Below are 10,832 nucleotides of genomic sequence, written 5' to 3'. Positions count from 1 at the left end.
TATTGTTGTTTAATTATTTAGTTAATATATGATAAACTTTCAAGATATTATAAATCTCACCCTAAACTAAACTATTAACCGTAATTGCTTACCTCTTCATACTCCAAGGACCATATGGCAAATTCTGGATATTATGTTATCATAACCTGTTTACCCAATTACCCGTACCCGTTTATCATACCCATTCCACAAACCTGCAACCCGTTTAACAAGCTTGAGCCACAATTTTCGTTGTTAACAGGGAAATTGAATCAGAATCTTGTTATACTTGCCATAAGCGGCATACCAACACTCACAATTCAGTATAATCTATCAGTTATGATACGAATTTAATATATTAGCAACCCATTATAACTCGTTTAGGATTAACCATATAACAATCATTATATTTTTCAATTAACCTTTGCTGCACAATCCTCAAAACCTCCGGATCACCCTTTGAGCAATTGAATTATATCAACCTACAAATCATCGAAGCCGTTCATGTTTGGTCGATGTTGTTCATGTCGCCGTTAACCATCAATTCACCATCTAATATGTAATTTATCTTTGCTTGTAGTTCGTTTTTAATCCAACAACATTAACCCTAACACTAATTAAGCAAGCAAACAAACTACAGATTTATCAATTTCTAGATTCTAGGGTTTATCATTCAAATTGGGTTTAAACGGCTTATGTACATAATATTTAGTTTTCATTCTATAAGTGCATTAGTAAGTGCATGCAATTCGTGTGACGAATATTAACAACTTGTTGAAAAATACACATTTTGGATATTCTGTACACAATTAACTTGTTCCTTGGTTCGACACGTTACAGATAAACGTAACGCTCATTGCTAAATGGGGATGAAATTAACACCTTAGGTACGTACAAACATGACAGAATTCTAACCTATTAGAAGTTCGTTCCCACTAGGGTTTGCATCAGCAAACATCCAAGCAAATGATAGCCCCATAGTTGAGATGAGAAGTGCAAAAACAGCTTCCAAATTCCTCACTCCATAGTTCTCAACAAGTAAAAACATGAAACTGTTGATAAAGATTATACAAATGTTCATTACATTATCCTAATCGTTCACATTGAAATGGATAATAATCACTTTGAAATCGCAAATCCAAACACGAAAAAGACATTCATTGTAGACTAATGATAACACAAAACGATGCTTTAATAAGAGACTAACCAATCAGAAGCAGTGATGAGCACGCCAGCCCAAATGGGAAGAAGACCGTTACTTATAATCTGAATGGCAATCGCGGAACCAATGACTTCCTGAATATCAGCTCCAATGAGTGCCACCTCATCCATAACCCACAGCACGAATGTGGTCCACTTGGAATACTCGTCCCTACAGCAGCTGGATGAGTAAGCCCATGAGCGTGGCCCACATCAGCAGCCAGAGCAAGGAGTAGCCGGCAATCGCACCCTTCCAGAAAGGCAATGCTCATTAGAAACCCTGGCCCGGTGAACAGCCACAGCTTCTTCCATGAGAAGGCTGGCGTCTCGGAGAATGAATCGAAGCCGTCGATTGTGATTTTCTGCTGGGTTACGTAGGCTGCCTCTTTGACGATTGGAGGAGGTGCTTGTCATCTTCTTCGGATTCAGGTGAAGGGTTGTTCATCGCCGGAGAGATGATAAGACGGTGGTGTTGGTCACCGCTTGGAACATTTTTCTTAGCCTTCCTCTCGATTTCTTTTATAATTGGATTTACTTTTAGGATAATCAAATTATTTTATTTTTTTCCAACAAAGAATTGCCTAAGTATTTTATGCGGGTGATCAAATGGTAAAAAATCACCGTCAGCTAAATCAATTTAGACGTATGGAGCCTTTAAGCTCCTTCAAGCTATCTCTAATCTCAGGTAAAACACACCTGTCCGAATGCACACCGATGGTAAAATTCGAACGACCTCTGAATCAAACTAGAGATCACAAAGATTCAGTCTTTCCTTATTGAATCACTCGTACCCCCTTCAAAATGTTGTTTGTGAAGATTAAACATGAGTCTTCATTGAAAAACCCAGGCTATTCAAGTTAGTTAACTGAAGCTTTGACGCTAACTAACTTAAGTTTGGTTCAAATCAAGCTTTTAGCAAGTAGCTAATGAACAACATGACTTGTTTGTGTTTATAGTTAAAAAGAAAATTAAATAAGCTTCAATTCTAACAAACATCATTATCCGATTATGCTTATAATTAAGTCGACTTTCAAAAAGAAGGAAGAAATAAAAAGCTTCAATTCTAATTTCTTTTACCATTTTACATTATTTTGGTTTATAAATCTATTAAAAATATATATAATGTAAATAGTAATAAATGAGAAAGCTACTCTTTGTTGAAAGAAAGCCACAAATGTAAAAACTTCACTGAAACATCTTCTCCTCTTCATCAAAAATCTTAATAAATTCCATGCTTGAAGTGTGCCTTCAATTTCTCGATAAAGATCTATAATCTTTAAATAGTTATGTTTATTATGCTTATTTTCTTATTGGAAAACATGATTTCGATGGAAGTACCAAAGAAACTAATGATAATGCGACCATTAGACAGAGAGAGAAAAAAAATGTTAGCAAACTATAGAGGTAGGGAATCAAAAAGACCCAAATACCCTTAAGTAATACCCGCGAGTTAACCAGAAGTCCTTCATAAGGCACCCGCGGGACATATGAACCATCCGCATAAATCATCTGAGAAAGAAACACCCTCATGGCCCATGCGGAAGCACCCTGGCACCCTCAAAAGTCATCCGCAAGAAGGAATACCCTTCCGCGTAAATGACCACGAGGTAATGCTCCGGGACAGTTGTCAATAACTAATTACCTTCTAGAAAATTTGCCAAGATGCTTTCTTGGGCAATACGTGATCCTTCGGCCAATCAGCCGGTAACACCTGGTAAGGCCGTTATAACCATGCACATGGCTAATATTATCTTTTAACCAATATCAAAAAGACGCGTGTCTAGGTTGTTATACATGCACATGCAACGTATAAGTTGAACCTATCATATGAGGACACGTGTCCAGGCGGTTATAAGAGCATGTTCTAAAGGGACAGCTGGCCCAATTACTTCCCCACACCCTTCGGCTATAAATACTCTCTCAATCATCATGAGGTATTTATTCACTTCCACTGTACTCTTTCAATTTACTTAAGTGCATTATCTTCGTCAAAACTGTACTTATTCTCACGCCGGAGGGTGGTTACGGGAAGACCCCCCTCTTGTCCTTCCCATAACGAGCTCACGGTGTCTGTTTTGCAGGTATTCGTCACTGGACTTTGGGAAAATGAGTTCATTCGTATTGGCAGTTAACCGTATCCTACCCTATTGACTCATTGGATCTAGGATCCGTTAAGGAGAGTAGATCCGTGTTTCTTCACAAACTTATATGCATAATCATTTACATTTATATGTCAATAAAAGCATTTAGTAGTCTCGTTACACTAATACATAACGACACAAAAATGACTGACATAGCTACAAGCAAAAGATCGAACGATTACGGTATTTTTCTCTTTTATAAGCTAGATTCATTGCTAAGGTTTTGAAATACTTCCCCACTCCATGGTTTTAGTAATCCTGATTTAGAATCCCACAAAATAAAACCTTTCTTAGATTCTTGTATACAAGTTGAGTTATTTTTATATTTTAGAGTTTTACCAATAAAAATTTTTAAATTAAGAAATAACAATTATATGTACCACCAACTTATTATATATATATATATATATATATATAATAAGTTGGTTGTGACTCAATGGTAAAGTATTCATTTTACAAGTGAGAGGTAGGGGGATCAAATCTCACTACCACCAACTTATATGAGAGATATGAGGGATGACCCTGGCTTGCCAGGGTTCGAGTCCTGATCTCACAGGTTTTACCGGTTCCTCGCTGTCGTGCCGTTTGGCGGGCGTGGGGGTCGGGTTTTATCCGGTGAATCCCTCAGCAGGTGGACCGCTAGGGGCTCCGTCCGCCTGGACTAGTGGCCGGCTCGGGCTACCTTTAACTAATGATGGCCGCGTACGGAGTACCCGGCGTTACTTAGTTGGCCGTTCAAAAAAAAAAATTAGTATTCATACATTACTTCCAACTATCATTAATCATAAGTTTTTTCTATGGTTATTAAATATGTTCTTTTTCTTTTAAAAAGAAATGAAATTAGTAGAATAAACGAGGGTTGTATCCGTGAATTTATATATCTCGGCCATGTCGAAATAAAAAGACTCATAGACCTTAACGAGTAACGAAATAATATAAGCAAAAATATATAGGCCTTATGTAAATGGTTTTTTGTATGGTTTAAACAATTAAATTTTTAAATGAGCTTACTTGGTTATTATTTAAGTTGTGTAAAAACACTTTTTGTATAAAAATAAGCTTAAAAATTTCTCAAGTGAATCTAAAACCTACAACATTTTGGTTGTGAGTCATATCACTTTACCACTAGACCAAACTAGTTATTTTAGAATAAGGTAAAACATTAAATATACATATTTTTTTAAGAATATATATACAATTTGTGCCCCTAAAAATTAAATGCCAGCATGTCGTCCACGTCGTCCTATGCCTCAACCGGCTCTAAAATAAACAATGGTTATAAATTTATAAAAATGTGCAAAAATTAATTAATCCAAATATATTTTTATAATTAGTGGAATAAATAATGATTATAAATCTATGTGTGCAAAGCTTAACTCATTCATTCCTCCTTATTCATTCCTCCTTAGGCTGAGGGGTGTGGGGCTTCAACGGGGCGCTAGAGCCCCTTCGCTCGCGCCCTCAGGCGCTAACACCACACCACCGGGGCGCTAACGGGGCGCTAACGCGAAAAACAATGCAGGCGTGAGCTGGTTAGCGGGAGAAGAGAGAAAGGAGCACACCTTTTGAGGTATTTTGGACCGTTGGGAGCCGAAAAAAACAAAAAAAAAAATATTTTCTATATAGGTTTACGGAAAAGAGCCGTTGAGCTCATATTAAATTAAAAAAAAATATTTTCTTAAACTATAAATATATACCTTTATAAAATATACTTCATTTCACAATTATACACCTTTCCTCCTAAAATCCTCTCAAAACTAACACAAAAAAAATGTCGTGGTACTCGTCTTGTATTAGATTAGTGTTATTATTAAGTATTATTGTTTGTTTAATTTTTAGTATATTTTTTTTTTGTAATTTGAATTTTAGATATTAATGTGTTTTTTTTATTAATGTGTGTTTTTTAATAATTTATGAGTTTTTTTAATAATACGTTGTTTGAATATATTTATAAAAAAATAAAAATAAAAATTTCGCTGGAGCCCCTCCACACCAAGGGCCAGGGCTCCAACGGGGGCTCCAACAACCCCCTTATCCAGTTTCTCTCTCTGCCACACGTCATAATATTATTGGTTGGAGCCCCCACTAAAGCCCCCATTAAAGCCCCCCACACCCCTCAGCCTTATAATAGACTTAAGAAAATTGTTTTTTATTAGTCTTAACCATCGTCTTTTGGTCACTGTCGGTTTTAACTAACGAATTGGCTGCTGACGGTCCCAACTTTTCACCTATTTGTTTCTCACGATCCGCGACCAACAAAATTCTAACGTCGTTAGTTTCAGGTTGCCGGAAAAACGTTTTTAGCCGGAAAACACACATTTTTTTCCCGAAAACTCAACAATTTTGTCCCAAACATCATGATAACTTTGTATCGTACCTTTATGAACCTTTTTCTAATAAAAGTCTTAATTATTGAAGTCGTCGGAACCCTAGAACCATCGTCGGAATCATTTGATGGTGCTTAAGTGATGGTGGTTGGTTGGCGGTGAGTCAATTGGTGGTGATGGCGGTATTTTCCAGCAAAAAAATTGATTTTCCCGGCCAAAAACGTTTTTCCGGCGACCAGAAACTAACGAAGTTAAGATTCTGTTAGCCGCGGACCGTTAAGAACAAATATATTAAAAGTTAGGACCATCAGTGACCAATTCGTTAGTTGAGACCGACAATGACCAAAATGCAATAATTGGGACCGATAAAAACCAATTTTCCAATACAAAACTTAGTATACATTTTCAATACAAATCATAATGTTTTTTCTTATTTTAGTACGTTTTTAACGATTATAAGGCTTTTACTTTAATTCAAATATAATATTTTATAATTATAAAACAATACGTTTATTTATCTTCTGGCCATACATATATCGATATTAAAACAAAATAATTGTTTCACATGTCATTCAATTAGAGTAACTAACTAAAAATGACAACTAATCATATTACTATTTATATAATTACTTATAAAGTTATAAATGTAACTTTAAATGTTTTGTTAAATGATTTCTTTAGATATTTATTGTTAAATGTTTTTTCTGGCCTCAGAGGTTGTAAATTTTTTTAGTAGGGTTTAGCGTGTCGTACACGGAACCTATTCAGTTCCTAGGTCCCAAAGCTTCGCTTTTAGCAGGATTGGCTTTGCTATTCAAAAGGGGGGTTGCGGCGCAGCTTGTTGCCTGTTTGCCTGCCACTCTATTGTAATAGCTTTATGGTAATTATATATAAAATATTAAACACGATATTTATGAATTATAAAATATAAAATTTTAGTTTAACATTATTTATCTTATTAATCCATAAGGTATGTTATTATGTATATTATTAAATTTAATTTTTTTTATTATGTTTTTTAACAATGTGTGTATTATACGGGCTACATGCGCTAAACCTATAACATCCATTAACATAGAATTGGAACCTTCCACCGTATAAAGAACAAAATTTGTGGTGGTATACAAATGTTTCTTTTTCTCCTTGCAAGAATAATAGTAATATTATTATACAGTAAGATAAACCCGAATTAATTCTAATTCCTATGTGATATAAAGAAAGATCCTTATAAAGAAAAAATTAAAGGCTAGGGACACATGACGATTATGAACACGAGCACCGGCAGACTTACACATAAACTTATAAAGGATGGGGCAGCTTTTCGTAGTGTTAGCTATACCTGAAAATCTCCATCGTCCTTGGTTAACCCCCAATCTCCCCTTATAAAATTAAATCCTAGGTTCGTCACGGTCACCACTATGATCGGACCTTGGAGCGACCGTACTTCCTTTTGGATGGTTTTCCTAATTCTATATTAACACCCACTAAAGCAAGTGTATCTCGATCAGGTTCTCAGCTAGATATATATAAATGAATAATGGTGTGTTCAATCAAAAGCAAATCATCTGCATCAACAAACACAAAGCAATAAATGAAAAATGAAACCCTATAGTATGACTGTATACAGACTATACGACTCGAGTAGTTACACCGTATCTTTACTAGAAAAATATAAATGAATCAATGTCATTTCAATCAATAGCAACTCATCTGTGTAAAAACTTTGGTGGAAAGAAATGGGAAGTGAAACTAACTCCAAAGTACGATTATATGACTCAAGCATTCACAAAGTACATAAGGTTCTTATTAAGAAAAAAAAATAGTCACTTTAGAAAAAGAAATGAGACTGATGCAAAATCCGAATCTTTTGACAAGAAAATTAATTCAACGTCCTTGAATTCAATAGAAAAATAAACTTGCAAAAATATTAATCTACAAAATCTCATCACTTAAATATCTAATATCAAATATCTAATGTTAGAACCCTAAATCCTGCTATCTATCCCAAAAATGGAATCTCCATTACAACCATCAAAAGTATGTAAATCATAATACTAAAACTAAAAAGGTGATGGCGCAACTTATTGCCTACTTATCCACCTCTCTATTATAATTGGATTCTTTTATACTAAAACTAAATATCTAAATCAAGAGAGTGAAAATAGGAGCTGGTCACGCTAACATTTTAATATTTGTGGACCCACAAGATATTGGGCACCAAAAGAATTTTGATGAATTTATAAGATGTTTAAAAGAAACAGAGAATAACAAAATAAGATAAATAAGCTAAAACACATAACAATACACCTTAAAATTGTTCTGAACTATTTACATCTCACGTTGCAGGGGTATTGGGGAAGAGGGGTGTAAAATTGTTTATTGACAAATCTACTTCACTCGAAAACATGGAGTCACCACCATCACACTTTTCATGAACCATTAAAAAATGCGAATGAAAAGTAGACATAAAAACGTTGTACGATGGGTCATGTTGATGAAAGACATCAACAAAACAATAAGTACAACACAACATTTTTAAAAGACAACAAAACAAAATAATATAGAAAATTTGAAAATAACATAATGGAAAACAAAAAAATTAATTTATTAAAGTTTACATAGGCTCTAGTTTAACTCTTGTAAAGTTCAGGGACAACAATGTAAATATGATTAAAACGAATGGTGTTTTTTAAAAATTTATATTATAAATTAAAATAGAAAAATAAAAAAAACTAATGGCCACTACAAGAATCGAACCCAAGTGGTTTGTTTAGCAGACAAGCACCCTTACGACCACACCAACAACATTATGTGAATAGCTTGTCTGTGTGTGTGGAACCTTTGTGTTTAAAAAAAAATGAAGTTAGTGGATGAAATATGGTTTAAACATCTACACTTCTAAATATACATCACTTGATGCAGGATGTACAACCCTCAAAACCAAACATCTTCCAAAATGGTATATATACTAGAATTGTGCACCCGCGTTGCGATGGAGGCGTAAAGTCGTACCAAATAGCATCCATGCCACACCACGTCAGCGATTGCCATCATCAGAAAAAACTTGCATAAAGAAAGAAATAAGAAACAAAAAAATTAAACCGAAAGAACATTAAACGTAAAATGTAAAACATAATTAACAATAACTAAGTCGATCTACAAAATGGGTGGGGCCCGTGAAACGGGAGCATTAGGCGTAAAAACATTGAATCTCACCCCCACGTTGTGACATGTTAATTCACAAAAGTTAGACCGTAACTTAAAACGTAAAATTTGTAAAAGATTAAAATTATAGTAGACAAAAGTTGAAAGTGAAAATGTTGGGATTAAACTGTAAAGATGTTAAAGTGTTGGGTTAAAAGTATTAATGATAAAAATTGAAAAAGAAAAACCAAAAGTGGGTACAAACCACTAAAGCTTAAGGTACAAATCATGATGTATAGTTGAGTTGCTAATTTTATATATATATATATATATATATATATATATATATATATATATATATATATATATATATATATATATATATATATATATTTATATATATATATATATAAAATATAATTTAGGGTGTTATAAAAATGTTGGGTTTTTTAATCGAATTCTAAATTGTCAAAGGAATTGAAATGAATTCACGTTATGTGCTTGGTTAGAAAAATGCAATCGAGTCCTTTGACGTATCATATTTGGTTTGTAAACATGTCAAAGGAATAATGTAAAATCCTGACAAAATTATCTTTTATTGTGATGGTTGGTTAATTTGTATATATTTAAGCTCGTTTAACTGTTTATTATGGGAACTTTGGTACTTCATACGCGTGTATTGTATTTCAGGTCACAAATATTTAAAACAACTAATTTGGACCTGTTGAGCACGGGATGAAGACCCGGGATGTCTAGCACGCAAAACAATGCAGAATATAAGTTGCTGCTGGTGAAGAGTCCCATCGCGATAGGCGATGGGAGAGCCTGAAGACCCATCGCGTATTGCGATGGGATTATAATATTGTAATTGTTGACTTTGGTCCATCGTGATACGCGATGGACCCCAGAAGACCCCATCGCGTATCGCGATGGGCGGCGAAGACGGGAATGTTAGGGTTTTTGTTATAATATTCTTTGGACAACCCTATTCTCATCTAACTCATTCCAGGCAGTTTCTAGAGCAAAGAGAGGGCAAATCCATCATACCAATTCATACCGAGATCATACCCATGTTCCATTTATTAGAATTGAAGATTTCGTGATGTCGAGGCTCGGACAAATCCTTCGAAGCATACCCGGGATGTAAAGTTTGTATTACTTTCAGTTTTCTCATGTACTAAGAACGAATGATTTGTAATTATTATTGGTTAATCTATGAGTATTGATATTTAGTATTGTTGTGCATTCAGTCGGTTTAGGTTTACATTGATCAGAACGATTAGTTCGTCAGTTGATATAATAATTGCTCATAGGATTGTTTTGATTAGTTGAATACAAAGAAGCATACAATTGCCATTAGTTGAGTCACACTGGCAGGGACTGTTTGATAACCAGTGCCGTGTGTTAGCGATTGTTCGTGCCTAAGGTTTAGCTTGTTGATTAGTCTGTGTTAATCAATAATAGTTAATCTGTTAGGTTGCATGAGATTACTGTGTGTTTGCATTCTTGAACCCCGGGTGTGATTTGCTTTTGTTAATTGCTTAAATTTGTTAACTTGCTTAATCATTATTAAAACCAAACTATTTGCTTGTGTGATCAGCACTACACTTTATTACTTCATAATATTATAAATTGGTTACATGATTACACTTACCACATACTCTTCGTGGTTCGACACCCTACTTACCCTAGCTTGCTTAGGTGATTAGGAATTGATTTTAATTGTTTTTGACTAGATAACAACAATCTACAATCAGAATGGCGCCTTTGCTGTGGAGTTAGTGCGCTTAGTGTTTATCGTGTTATTTGATTTTCTTGTTTATTTTAGTTTAAGTATAGTTTTATATTTTAGTTTTTAGTTAAAATTTTATTTTTCCATTATACGTGGGGTGTGTTGTTTGTGCGGGTAACAGGTTTATGCATACCCGCCACTCGGGCAGACAATTACCGCTTGTTTTCGAGCCCGAGATTAAGAGATTAGCCCAGCAGAACCGAGCTCGAAATAGAGGATCGGAAATGGAAGGTCAACCTTAGAACCAAA

General features: G+C 34.6%; 1 pseudogene; it reads right to left on the bottom strand.

Annotated features, from left to right (window-relative positions):
* Window positions 1-876: 876 nt before the first annotated feature.
* Window positions 877-2,709, bottom strand: LOC143601555 (metal transporter Nramp2 pseudogene; annotated as a pseudogene).
* Window positions 2,710-10,832: the final 8,123 nt, after the last annotated feature.

Source organism: Bidens hawaiensis, unplaced genomic scaffold (genome assembly GCF_021521415.1).
Source record: "Bidens hawaiensis isolate Kalapana, Puna unplaced genomic scaffold, B.hawaiensis_p1.1 tig00056719_1, whole genome shotgun sequence".
Classification (NCBI taxonomy): domain Eukaryota; kingdom Viridiplantae; phylum Streptophyta; class Magnoliopsida; order Asterales; family Asteraceae; genus Bidens; species Bidens hawaiensis.
This window is presented reverse-complemented; position numbering and strand designations above follow the sequence as displayed.